Below are 13,825 nucleotides of genomic sequence, written 5' to 3'. Positions count from 1 at the left end.
GCTCGTGAGCGCGCTTAAAATGCATTTCATACATCCGTCGGCGCGCGTAACTCGCCGATGGATCCCCCCCGCGCGTCAACTCGCTTTGGAAATTACGAGTTAATTCGGGGCGCGCGCGTCCACGGTGAAAACGCCCACGGTTAAAAAGTCGGATAACTGTTTATAATCGGGTTAAATATCGCTCGTCCGTTTTGCGCCCGATGCAGCTTCCAATTAAAAAAATGGAATCGATAATTCGGTATACTTAGGGGAAAAATAATAATAAAAAAAGCGCGACCGATAGAATATACGCGCGTACGACGCTCGCGAGGCCACATGGCCGTTTCTCGCGTCTCCGACGTGGCTGATCGTATAGTCGATAATTAGTAGCGCGGTCCGCCAAATGCAATTACTCTGCGGCGGTGAAATTGGCGGGAAATCGCGTTTAATAGTCGCGCGGAAATAAAGAAAACCCTACCTCCGCCCGGCGGAGAATCATTTTCGTGCATTATGGCGTACCATGACGCATTATGATGCATTATTATGCATCATGACGCATTAGGATGCGCTATTGCGCGTCGGTAGCGCGCTTTGTACGGTGCGGCGATGTCGGCCGGTAATGCCATAAGTCTTTCATAAATGATATACGGGGTGCCGCGAAAGTATCGGCTTTGTCGCGACTCTGTCGTAAGAATTCGACGGCGCTCGGTACGCTCTAATACCTAAATAATTAATCCTGAGGCTTAGCCGGCCGTTCGTACCGGGGACACAATTTCACTACGGTTTGATCGATAAAACCAACGTTGGGAAATTACATCTTTCAGTCACGAGAAGTCATCGTTAAATCGGCCACGCACGTGCGTTCCTTGGCGCGTGTTTCGATAATCCCTTGTCGATTTAACATGGAACTGTCGACTTCCGTCAGACTAGTTTCCAGCGGATGCTACGTACAGTTAGATCGAAATAATTTTGCGAGCGATACTTGCCAATCGAGTGATAAAGTAGTATTTAAAAAAACAATGCCTTGCGGCGATACGGTTAAAGCGAGAGATTCGGTGCCTGAGTGCCATGTGACGCGGCGAAATCCAAGATAAAATCATCTTTGTTTGACTACGACAACGTACTTTCGGCGCATGAAGGCCGTTGACGATTACGCAAATTACGCCTGATAATCTCGCCAAGTTAAACGCGAGGTGACGAAAGCCAAACGTATACGTTGGTACGTGAATGTATACTCAATTTCAGCAATACCGCGAGATGATGACAGCGTCGGGTGCGCGCGCCCGCGAAGGCGCGAGTACGCGGCGAGACTGTCGTCGCAGAGAATGAATGAGATAGAGAGAGAGAGAGAGCGAGGGAAAGAGAGAAAGAGAGGGAGCAGCATCCTTTCTTCACTCCGACGCAGCGCATCGTAGCGCGACGCTTACCCATGCATACATACAGGAAAAGGAAAACAAGATCGAGCATACAAGGTGACTCGGAAAGAAGGGAAGTCGGTGCGCCCACCCTCCGGAAACGGCGTCTAAAGCCTGATGTTAGTGCAGGCTTGCGTGCCGTCTCGAGCGGCATGTACCGGCTGCATCAAACTGCACATTATTCCTCGCCACTGTGTTACGCGGCGTTGCGGCGGAAAATCTCCCTAGATGCGCTGCTGATGCGGCAAGAAATTATTTTCTTTTCCTACCATCGACCTTGTACTACCGCGCGGCAATTTGAATGAATAACGCGGTCTCTCCGAGATCCGAATTGATTATCGGGACGTACAGCGTTATTGAATTTCAAGCATTAGGCCGTCGCGCTCTCGAGAGGCACCGCGCGCGCAACGTCGCGGATTTAAATGGCCAGCGATAGCGTGGCATCGGGCGTTATTCGTAAGCAATTAATACACTTCTCGTAACGTACTCGAAACAGCGGTATGTACACCGGCGAGAAAGAGCCGCGGTGTCACTCTCCCGTGTCCGCAACTCAAATTTTGACACCTTTATTTACTGAAACTGCCCAAAAATGCATTCGCGACGCGGCGGTGCACCATTTCTGCGGCCGTGTCAACGCACCATGAGTGCATCGAGTTTCGCATATACGGCACTATTAATTAATGAATCTGCCAGGCAAGGAGCAACAAGAAACGAGAAAGCTCGTTTCCTCCCCGGATATCCATTTACTTCTGTTTTTCTCCTCCCCCCCCCCCCACCCCCTCCCTCTTTCTCCGTTTCTCGCTATCCGCCTCTTTTATTTATACAATATGATTAACCTGTCAAAACTCGTAACGACCGCGGTATCGGTGATAACATCGAGAATTAAGTATCTTACGCTAATTACGACCAATTAGTAACCGATTCGCGGGATCTCCTCGGTTGCCGCGAAAGTAATATCCGCTTAACGGACGCTTCTTTTAATTAATCAACCAATTACCGGCTGACAATTTTAATCAAGAGGCGCGCTGTTAATTGATAGGGCACTTCCCGTACTCGTGGTATATTTCGGAGCGGAACGTGGGAAAGGGGGAAAGGGATCGTAGAGCCCTCGTCGTCTGAGCGTCCCCAAATTGTTACGAATCGCGTGCTCGTTGGGCAATTAGTTAATAATTCATCGCTCTAACGGGACCGCGTTCCCCGTCTACGCGTCTACGCGCGTTGTCTAAAAATCGTCACGGCAGTCTGGTCACTGTGTCACGTCACGGGGCCCTACGCGCGCAGCCCGTCACGGTCCCGGCATCGCGCGGGTCGTTATATTAATTTAGGGCTAGCGCTCATTAAAACCTAACGATAGCGCTCGTTATGCCCATCCGATAACGGCGCGGCGGCGGCGCACCGATTATTATTCGTCGATTATATCGCGCAGCGTTTTGTTTCGCCTTCGTTACCGAACCCCGAAGAAGCGGGACGATTACAGGAGGAATTCATCGTCTTGCCCCTTCTCTGCCTCTCCTTCTTTCCCCCCCGTTCTATTTCGTTTTTTTTGACGATGGCTTTTTAATGCTCAGCATGCGTGGCTCTAATTACCGCTGTGTGAAATCGTACCCGAACACGACGTCGGCTTTTTCTCTCCCTCGGCCTCCGGCGCCGCAAATGATCAAGTCCGATTGCGAGCTCTTTTTAGATTCAACTGATTCGCGAGTTATCTATTGTGAGGAAGAACAGGCGCTCCGTTTTCGCGATAGGGCTACTCGCTGTTCAGAATTAGTGCTCGCGCACGGATATACCTAGGCGAGGCGTACAATGGGATTTACGTTAAGCACGAACTTGGTTAATTTTTGCAAGCTGAAAGATAATCGCGACGGCAGCCAGCGCGGGATCCTCGATTTAGTAATCACGAGCTACGACAGTAATTTCGAATCCTTGATTTTCAGAGGCAGTCGCTACGCGGAGGTGTTCATCGCGCACCGGCGCCGCTACGTCCTTCGCTCCTTCCGTCTCGGCTCCATCCTGCATTCTGCCAGGATTAAGGCCGACGGCATTCCCGGGTTTAATAAGTGTCGCCTGAATGACGTGAATTAGTCCAATATGTCTGAGGTCCCCGAGGTAGCAACAATTCAGGGCCGCTGCATCGTGTAATTAAAATTACTCCGCGCGTCATACTTTACGCTTGGGAGACGCAGACGGGCATACGAAAGGGGTAGAAAATGGGGATGTCGCTGCCGCAGTAATTCAAGGACCGGCGGGAGCTCCGATACGCCGTATTATTCAAAATCGAACGGGCGATGTTATCGAAAAGTGCTTTTATACGAGCCAAACGGAAATAAATGGCGCAAGTATCCCGTGCAAGTGCCCAGCAGAGAGATTTTATGAATCTAATTTGATTCGCGTATTTAAAACCCGAGTGTTATCATTAGCATAAGCGTTGGCTGCTACGGGATGGAATAGGTTTTGAGATGCCTCGGATGTGGCGGGAAAAAGAATACGTAGATTAATGATCAATTAGCTCTAAGTGACAATACTGCGGTCTCAAACGCGATTAGTATTTTTAGCCAATTAGCGGACCCGGTAAAGCGAAAATAAGCGGATATACCTCGCGGATATTCTCTAACAAGTAGGAGAGACTCGAGCGGCACTCAGTCTCTCGGAGTGGGCCCTTCTTCAGAGAAGTACCGGGGCGTACAACTGACTGTATGAGCTTCTCTTTCACCGCGTCCTTTGGCAAACGCTGTCCCAACCCCTTTCAACCTCTGAGGAGAGCGCGGCGCTCTTAAGGGATGGCCTACTTTCGCCGTCGATACGCCTGCGATTGCATTTCCCGGAGCCACTCCAAGACGATACGCGGCACGTATCGAGTACGGTTATATTTAATATAAAGCGATCAAACGATATCGCGTAGAACGGAGAGGCTGTATTACAATGAAAAGACGGCGCAAAGAGATATTTGTTAAAGATCGCTCCCGACGCTGTAATCAAATCTGTATAAAACGATCTCTTTAAAAAAAGGAGGGAGGGGGGATAAAGAGCGGGCGCCAAATGTCCACGCCCGTCGAAGTAGCCATTGCAAAGTAACGTTGGATATACCTTAAATCGTAAAACCACTTGGCATTAAGAGCGTCACTTTGGCACTCCGACACTGGCAGTACTCGCGAAATTATCTCAATCTTAAAGAAACTATCGTTAATATTAAAAGGGACTCACTTTAACTGGGCAGCTGCACGCCGCGCTGCGGCAACGCTCGATCTGAAAGCAGAAAAAATCCAAAGTCAACAAAGAAACGTTATTGCGTAACATTACTGTCGCAGGAGCTGAACGGAAAGAATAAAAGATAAAACGCGGATCGCATGACTTATTTGCCAAGCGATAAAAGGAACGCGCGCTGGAAATCTACCGATCATGGAAATAAGACGCAACTATCGCAAGCGCGGGTCAACGAACCTCGAAATTGGATTCGACGCGAGCGCGAATTCGTGTCTTTTTTTACTGATGCAGAAACGGAAACGAGACGAGAGGGATCGAGAGACGTCCACGTGCCGCGAAATTCCTTACGGATGGAATTTGACGATCATTGACACTCGCGGGGGACATGTCGCGCTAAAGAAGGACGTTTTTCTGCACGGTCAATCCCTGCCCCCCCCCCTTGCCCCCGCTGCTCTGCCAACGTCCGCAGGCCCTCGTATTCGACATCGGCGTGCAACGACCGTGGTCGTTGGCGCGTGGCGGTGCTAATGAACTTCGGCAGCATGTTACCCAAAAGCACGTGGTAATTTCGCATGCGTGCGCGAAGGTTCGCGCGGTAATTCCGGAAGCCAAATAAACCAGCCACGGGAGTACGAATTGAATAAATCATCGTTACAAAGCAGCAAAAAGCTAAGTCTTGGTATTTAAAAAGCGCAAATTTCTAAATACCATGCAACGTAATTTAATAGGATTTCTGCATCCGGATTTAACGTCTGTAGTGCAATGCGTTAGCCCCATTGCGTTAATTCTGAAAACAAGGCCGTAGCGGCTGAATAGCGCAGTTGAAATTCTTGAGCGAAGGACAGCGATAACAGTATTATTAATTAAATTCCGCGCGTTCGTGACGAAACCGCCAGATGCGTTCCTCAATCGATAGGCGGTAAATTAAGCATGGACAGATGCAACGCCTAGCATCTACGTCATATTAGGGAAAACGCACCGCGAGCTTATCGCACGGTCGAAATTCCAAAAGTCGCACGTGCGCCAGCGAATACTCTACCAAGCGAATCTCAATAATAAATAACGTCGTTACGCGAGTAAATTATCCGGCGGCAGTAATTTGTGGCAATAGACGTCGGAAAGAATACGCGCTTGAAATATTAATATGCAAATGATCGTCATTCCCGTGTGGTATAAATGTCCATTGTCTCATATAAAATTTACTTCTCGGAGCTTTGACAAATTTCGCTACTTTGGTGGATTTCCTCGGTAAAAAGATGGAAATGGCCGGGTGATAAAAGAAGCCCACGGGGCTTCGAGAAGTCTTCGAGATTGTAAATTTATTATTCAAATAGCTATCGCGCCAAGGAGGCGACTCTAATCAGGAAATCTGTCATCATACTTCTTCCGTAATACGGCCGAGCGTTTTCTTTGTAGCAAGGTAGCCGAACGTCTGCGAACGCCGGACGACGGAACATCGCGCAAGACCGCAATTCCAGGCGATCCCTGTGTATACGAACATTTCGGGTTTCTTACGCCATATTTCAGTCGCATCGCTGGCAGATACGTGACTCCCCTCAAAATCCCTCCGTAATCGAACGGGAATCCAAGAAGAGGACTCAAACAGTCGTCGGTACGTACCGGCGGGGAATAACAATGAAGAGAGACAATAGTAATGGAATTATCTTACGGATAGTCGTTCCGTTGGCAGTACAATCGCCATCGAGACCGAATCTCAAGTGCGTTCTCCTGCCCTCTGTCTCTCTTCCTCTTTCGAAACCGGTCCGACCCGGGCTCGTCGTTCATCCGATGGCGCGTGGCTAGGTGCTAATGAACTCTCCGTGAGTCACGTTTTAAAAAAAGACAAAGAGACAGGCGAGAGGACGCGACCGGCGCGGCCCGCGGAAACGCGAGATTCCCGAAACTCGAGGTGCCGAATACGCAAATTAGCGATGCTCTCCGCGGCGCGTTCGTGTCCTTCCAAATTCTTTTCTCTTTTCCTACCTTTTTTTCCCCCCCTCCCTCTTTAACGGAATCCGCGCGCGCAGCAAGAAATTCTTCTTGCGCTCCGTGCGTTAGCGCTTTTCAAGCGAAAATAGAAGAACTCCTCCAAGTTCGCGAAAGTTTGCGAAAATCGTACTTATGAGCCGGGTTGTTGTTTACAGTTTGATCGCGACTTCTTTAGGGAGGAAATATCCGACTCTCTTGCGATGTAGATATTGTAAATTTGAGGAGCAATATTTTTCGCTTAAATGATGAACTTTGTAAACAAACTACGATAACTTTAGTTGGACGCGATGAAAACAAGAAGCTGAAAATTCGACATAATTATCGAGAGGATTAAATTCCAAATAAAATGACGTCACGGGGGAGGCTTGCGTCTTTATACTTAAGTGATCGCATCTAAAATGGCCGGCTTTAACCGGGCGAAGCGGAAGGATGAACCGCGAGACATTAAAATACCAATATATCGAAGATGGGCATGGGGAAAAGAGAGCACGCCGTAAAAGAATGCGAAATAACGGAGGGGACGGCCGTGCGGACGTTGGAATGAAAAATAATCACTCGATCGACTCGAATTAAAGAGAATCCCTCGGTCGAACATCGATCTCACTTTGGTTACCACCCGTGGGCAGCCGATAGTAATTAATCAGCCCGCGCGGTGCACACCGATAATTAGAGGTACCGATCGACGGGCAATTAATACGCCTCTTAACCGCGATCGGCGATCGATCATGGAAATGTTACTCCCGCGGGAGAGCGGCGGGGAGAAAGGGTTGAAAACTCGCGGGTTACAGTGACAGCGGATTAGCGTGCATTAAAGGCGATGGAAGTTCGGGGAAGTAGCTTCTAATGTTAGTCGCGGCAAAGCGTGCGGGCGGGCGAGCAATTTTCTGCGGGATAAAAAATTTAGAGCTTTCAATTTGCCGACAGCTCATAAGCCACGCGCCGTAGCTGAACCTTCGCAGGTGCTCGCAGACTGACGCGAAATCGAGCCTAGAGTTGATCTAAAAATAATGCCCACGTGCAATTAATAGGTATACCTTGCCACGTGCTCCTTTCTCTCTCATTCGGACATAAGTTTAATCACGGGCATTAATGTTTGACGCGTTCGCCCGCGTTCCGGGTATCCAGCTATCGCGATTCGCAGAAGTCCATTCGTGCAATTCATTTTTAACGTCTTGATCGCGAGAACCAGCAGATTCCTTCTCGCCAAGCTTAGTCACCGTTGAGACGACTCGTTCGACAAATTCGAGGAAGAAAGGGGAGGAAGGAAAATTTCATTTCGCTGATCGTAAGAATTTATAGCATGTCGTGACATTACAAATACCAAAGCACGCGCGCGCATCTCTCGCGGCATAATTCCACTTCAAGTGTCAAGTGTTACTTTAAAATCGTATCCTCCATTTTTTCGCGACTATTTGTGTCATCTCCACATTGGGGAGAATAAAAATTCATCGAATATTAAAGTCGCCAGGGACGCCTCGTCCCCGAGTCTCTCGACTAGAAGAGCGCCATCGAAATTGACGGCAAAAAGTCTGTCGATCAAACTGTCGAACCCTTTCGAGAGGGACTATTAGCGGCTATATTTTTCCATCGATCGCCCGCTGAACTCGTCGCAAGAGCTTCTTACCGGAAATAGAAAGTCAAAAAGATTCTACGCGACCGTGGCTGTCCGACATTGTTTTCTGAAAAAATAACGGAAGCGCAGACGTTTCTGGCCGCGTGTACGACGAAAGGAAATACCGAACATCTTTATCTCTTCCCTCCCGCTTCTTTCTCTTGCAGTTCTTTCCGCCTCTTTTTCTGGGCATGCACCTTCCTCTCTCGTGCATAACGCATCCGCTGGATTCTTCGCTCGCCTTCGCGAGTTCAAAAACCTTTCTGCGCGTGCGGCTTCCACGGAAATGGCTCCGTGGAAGCCGCGCGCCACCAATCGCAAGAAACGTCAAATTTCTAACTTGCGCGAAAAATCTGGCAGGTCAACTCTTTTAACTCGCGGCAAACACGTGGATGTATTTTGACGCGATTACATGCACAAGTGCCTGTAATTTTTTCGAATTCTTACAACAAAATTCTCGTACGTTAGAAATGGCAATAATTCACAGTTCCGTGCAAATTATTTATTGCTTCTGTCACGCGTCGTATGATTTATGTTACGTCGCACAGGATGGACGCTTACGGCAAGTGCGCTTTATGCATCAAACGCGGATAAATCGGATGCATTTTGTAAGTCAAAGAATTCTTTTTGGGGCTTCCTGAAGTAGACCGCACACCTGATTCCACGGTAATTCGTTATCCTGACAGTTTAAGGGGGGGAGAGCTATTTCGATTTCGATATCGCATCCGCATACGATATTTCTACTCAAAAGTCAATCGCGGCACATAGTTGGGAAGTGCCTTCGATTGAACGTGTCTCACGTACGTCAATCAACATGTTCGAAATGGAACGGTAAACGCAGCTCGCGACGCTATAGTTACGCTCGTTTAACGTTCTAAATTGTTTATCGCATTCGCCTCACCGCGGATGAAACGCACGCGATCAATACAAATTGATTTATTATAAACGTTTCGTCATTCGGCGAACGCCACGGCTGACCGTAATTGTGTGGCTTAATACGGCGGTAAAAATATAAGGAGTCGCTTTCAGGACGAAATTAATGTCGACGTTACCTGCGACGTACGATTTCCGTACTTCTGGTGAAAGCGTATCGTCTTCCTGAGGAGCGCGGTTGAACGCTTCGCAAAAATTCACGTTTCATATTCGTCTCTCGGCATTTCCCATCGTAACAGTTAAATTACTCGAGTCGCGGCGGCGCAACTTTTCAATAAAGACGTCTTTCGCTCCGCGTGTCTCGCGCAATGAATGCTGATCGAGACAAGCATCGTCTGTAAGTAGGAAATAAAGAACGGCGGCGGGGCGGGAGGGAGACGGAGCGGAGCAGAACGGAAAAGAAAGCTGGGAGATGTATAACGTCAGAAATGCCGGCTTACTCGAAACTCGGTACACGAACGCATCGCCAGACTTCACGGAGTATCGAGAACTCGGCGGAGAAAGGTGGCCGCGAGGGGAGAAGGAAACCGTAGTGGTTAAACTCAGGCAATGAGAATCCAATGAGGGGATATAAACCTGCCGTAAACAGATGCCTTTGAAAATATCGGATACCGAGAATATGAGAGCAAGACAAACGAAACGTCCGCTAATTATCGAGATATTGTCATATCATTTATCAAAACATTTTCCCCCCCGTTACCCGGCGCGCTCCTACTTTATGCATTTCGTGTAGAATAATCGAGAGTTATTAAACCACACACTTATCGTCACGGTAACTAAATGTTGAAACGCTTCGGCGACAGTACTCGCATTTTTGCGAACGTCGATCGAGATCGCGGATCGGAAATAAGTGGATAACGGAAGAAATAAAGCTGTGGAGCGCGTCAGCGAGACCCCAACCCATTCGGAACCCGTCCGCGAACGTGTTCTCCGACTTCGCAGACGTATCTTGAGGACCCGGCGGGAAGGATGACCGTAGCGGAGAAGGAGGTGGAGGAGGAAGAAGGGGAGGAGGGCGAACAGAGGGTGGTTGACGGCGGCATCGGGTGGCTCGGAGCAGTTACCGATACGGCGGGTAGAGTAGGAGATGAAGAAGTAGGAGGACTTTGCGCGGGTGGACTTGCCGGGGGGGGACGGGGGACGGAGGGGGTCAGTTTTTTCCGTTTTTATCGGAAGGAAAGAGTGGCTCCCCAAGCCCGTAATGGAGTCCAGGCACGTATCCGTCGTGCACACGCCAGCAGAGCCCGCGGCTTTTCCAGTCACCCGACCCACCCTTCGTATCTCACCCTCGCGCTCGAATCCCGCGAATTTTTCTCCCCCCTCCCTTCCTCCCGCTCCCTCACTCTCTCTCCCTCTCTCTTTCTCTGTCACTCCCATTCTGTTCTGCTCTCACGAATGCCCCTCTCGCCCGCACCTGCACCTGCAAGTTGACAGACCGACATTGGATCCCCTCGTACACGAACACACCCTTGCGCGAGTTACGCGACGAGTAAATGCGCTCGTTGAGGTATCTTATAGAATTTCCAGCGCTCGTCGTGCTCGATCATAATCGCCCTTGTAATCCTGCTGGCGATAGAGAGGAAAAAAGATACGCTGAGTGGGCAGTACGCGACAGTATTACACGTACGTCAGTGATACTAATGTTTCCCTGAGTCGACTGAAGACAATTCAAAACTGCATGCACGAGATGGATTTGACATAAAAAAAAATCTAAGCGCTAAAGTATGAAGATAAAAATCTCTCATTTACTTGTAGATGGCATTTATCCTTTGTCTACTCGTTGAAAATGCATTCTTATTGCGTTTTCGTGAATACCACCCACTAATTTCCCCCGCATGATTCTCCCCCAAAGAAATGACAAATTTAAAAACGCATCGCAGTGGTGGTGTGGTATGGCTTTACGTTTACAAGCTACGTCTACGTCATGTCTTCGAGAGAGAATCGAGAGAATCAGAATTATCTCCAAAAATATGTAAGATACGGAAAAACGTTTCGAACAAAAGTTGTTTGGTTCCAAGGGGGACATAAGGTGGTGCCATTGACTTGACCTTGGATAGTCATTTGAAGGTCGCGTGAAGGTCGCCGTCAATTTTTTTAATAGAACCCCCTACTGTTTATTACACTATCTTATTCTACTAATTAATATGAACAACTTTTGTCTGAAACATTTTTGATTTGCCTAATACTTTTTCAGATACTCAAGAGAAAATTTATAACTTTTTCAATGTTTAGCTTATGATATAATCATACTGTCCCAGTTCGCAGGTGTTCTAGTAGCTTACGCTTAAATTCTCCAATTTTTTTCCATTACTCGCAGTTGTGATGGAAGACTGTTCCAAAATTCCGCGGCAAAACTACAGAATGACCGTTTATAAAATTCGGTTCGGCATTGCGGTAGGACCAATTTCTCCCCTGGTGCTCTGGTGCCTCTGGTCCTGTTACGCAAAATTGCTAAATATTGATTTTGGTCTTTTCTTGTTAAGCACCGAAAAGGTTAGACAGAGAGCGAGAGAGAGAGAGTTTTTCTTCCATTTGCGTGCTCTTATTACGTTAGAACTAGAAAATTGTCGCTGCTTCGGGGGAGAGAAGGAAAGATCGCCCCAAATCGACCTGACGCGAGTACGGTCCCCCCCGCTCGTCCATCATCTTAACGTTTGCGAACGGACGACCAATCGGCCGCATGAAAACTCGATTTGTTCTAATAAACGACCTGCGATAAATTTCTCCCACGGTCCGCCTAACAACGGCCTCTTAACGACTTCATCTGACGACATTCTCCAGTCGGGAAAGGAAAAATCGCCGCGCGGGAATGAGCGTAGCCTTAATCGGTAGCGCCCCCAATAGATACAAATAGCCCTAACGAGTGGCTTACTGGAGACTGCTCTTTAAAATATAGCACAGAAAAGAGCGTCGGCCGTGTGAATTTCCGCGAGACTCCGCTTTAAGGTCTCAACTTTCCATTTTTGCGCGGTCCCATTCGGGCGAGTATCAATCACTGAAACTTTAATAACTCAATTCCCCAGTCGGACTGATAAATTACGGATCAAGCGCCGCCGAGTCTTGCGATTTCGTTATAGGACGGACAATATTCGATCGACAATCGCACACCGCCGAAAGTTCGATTCACGCGCGGCCGATATTCATTTTTCTTCCCCGGTCGCACTTTTTTCTCTGTTTATACCAATCAAGCTTGCTATTTGTCGTACCTGATAAACTGTACAAGCCTGTCAGCAATATTCGCGCTGGTACGCGGAGTGTAAAGATCCGCTTTTTTATATTTTTTTCCGCTTGTCTCGTTGAATGTTTTCGACGCGCGGGACCAGCCGGATTCTATTTGGTGGCCGCTTAAAAAAAAAGAGAGAGAGAGAGAGAGAGAGAGAGAGAGAGAGAGGAGAGAGAAAGGCAGAAAAATCGCCCGCACACGCGAAAACGAGGAGCGACCGGAAAAAGAGAGGAAAGTGCGAACGCCGTGCGTCACGGTGAGCTTTTAATACTGCCTGACGAGTGCATGTTTAAAGGCTTACCCGCGCGCGTCATCGATGGATTGTCGTGAAACCGATCGGATACAATAAGCGCCGCATGCGGCGTGATTACGTGAAAATACAGGCGCGCTCGCTTTTACGACTGTTTCCCGGCAATTTTTTCAGGAGCGCGCTGCCGTGACATCGCGGATTTTATAGACACTATAAAACGTATATATACGCGCGTTTAAGCGCGGAGATATGCCGCGATTGATTAAGGAGGATGACGTCCGTTTGCGAAGTACGCGCGTAACGCTCAAAAATTTTACGGCGCCATTACGATTTTACACGATCAGCGATCGCGAGTATCGCGGACTCGTTTTATGCGTTTCTCAATTACGCTGATTTCTGCCACGCGAGTGCAAAACGCCCCTTAATTCTTATTTATAATCCAGACTTCGGAATTTAGACCCGCTGGGGATTATTCGGGAACGCTTGAAAAAACAAAGTTCAAGCGTAAAACTACGCGTAAAAAAAATTCTGACCTATTGAAATTTTATCTTCGTTTGGTTGCGCAACAGCGTCGCGTTTTTTTTCAGCAGCGCACTCGCGCCTCGCGAGAGAAAAATTCACCAAGACGACGTTACGAGGCTCTAGCATGCGTTCAGGTCGCGGCCGGCGATCCTCCCGGTGTCAGATACGTCATGAAAATTCGCTTTGTCTCTCTTTTCTCTCGCGCCGCTGCGCGGCGTTTTATTCGCCGGTGGCGGGGAGGAAGAAAACCGGGTGGTTTGTAGGTCGTTAAAAAGGCGATCCCCGGCGCCGGTAACGTCATCTTGGGCCGACATTAACGTCGGTGAGCCGTGAGGAGTACATAATGTTGCGTTAACTCGGCGCCCGAGGGGAGATGGATGAGCGGTACGCGTCGCAACTTTAATTTTTTCCCCCGGGGCGGCGGGGCGGCTTTCGGGTTAACCCGGCTTGCCCACCCCTTCGCCAGGCAGAAGGGCCAGAAGAACTTTTTAAAACGCAAAGTCGGACGGGGGGACGTTGCAGGGGCAGGAGGGTGGCGGTTCCGAGGATACCGACGACTCTTTCTCTCGGGGAAAACGAAGGTGCGGAGCGAGCGAGAGAGAGAGAGAGAGAGAGAGAGAGAGAGAGAGAGAGAGAGAGAGAGAGAGAGAGAGAGAGAGAGAGAGAGAGAGAGAGAGAGAGAGAGAGAGAGAGAGAGAGAG

At 48.7% G+C, this 13,825-nt stretch overlaps 1 long non-coding RNA gene across 1 annotated transcript in view; it reads right to left on the bottom strand.

Moving 5' to 3' along the window:
* Nucleotides 1-4,595: 4,595 nt before the first annotated feature.
* The window catches only part of LOC105561074, a 52,656-nt gene continuing 43,426 nt past the window's right edge, over nucleotides 4,596-13,825 (bottom strand). Inside the window, exon 3 of the long non-coding RNA XR_001008875.1 lies at nucleotides 4,596-4,637. This is a non-coding gene — a long non-coding RNA (uncharacterized LOC105561074). The remainder of the gene's footprint in view (nucleotides 4,638-13,825) is intronic.

Source organism: Vollenhovia emeryi, unplaced genomic scaffold (genome assembly GCF_000949405.1).
Source record: "Vollenhovia emeryi isolate VEMERY1.0 unplaced genomic scaffold, V.emery_V1.0 DF939212.1, whole genome shotgun sequence".
NCBI lineage: Eukaryota > Metazoa > Arthropoda > Insecta > Hymenoptera > Formicidae > Vollenhovia > Vollenhovia emeryi.
The sequence above is the reverse complement of the archived record's forward strand: the minus strand, read 5'-3'. Positions and strand labels throughout refer to the sequence as shown.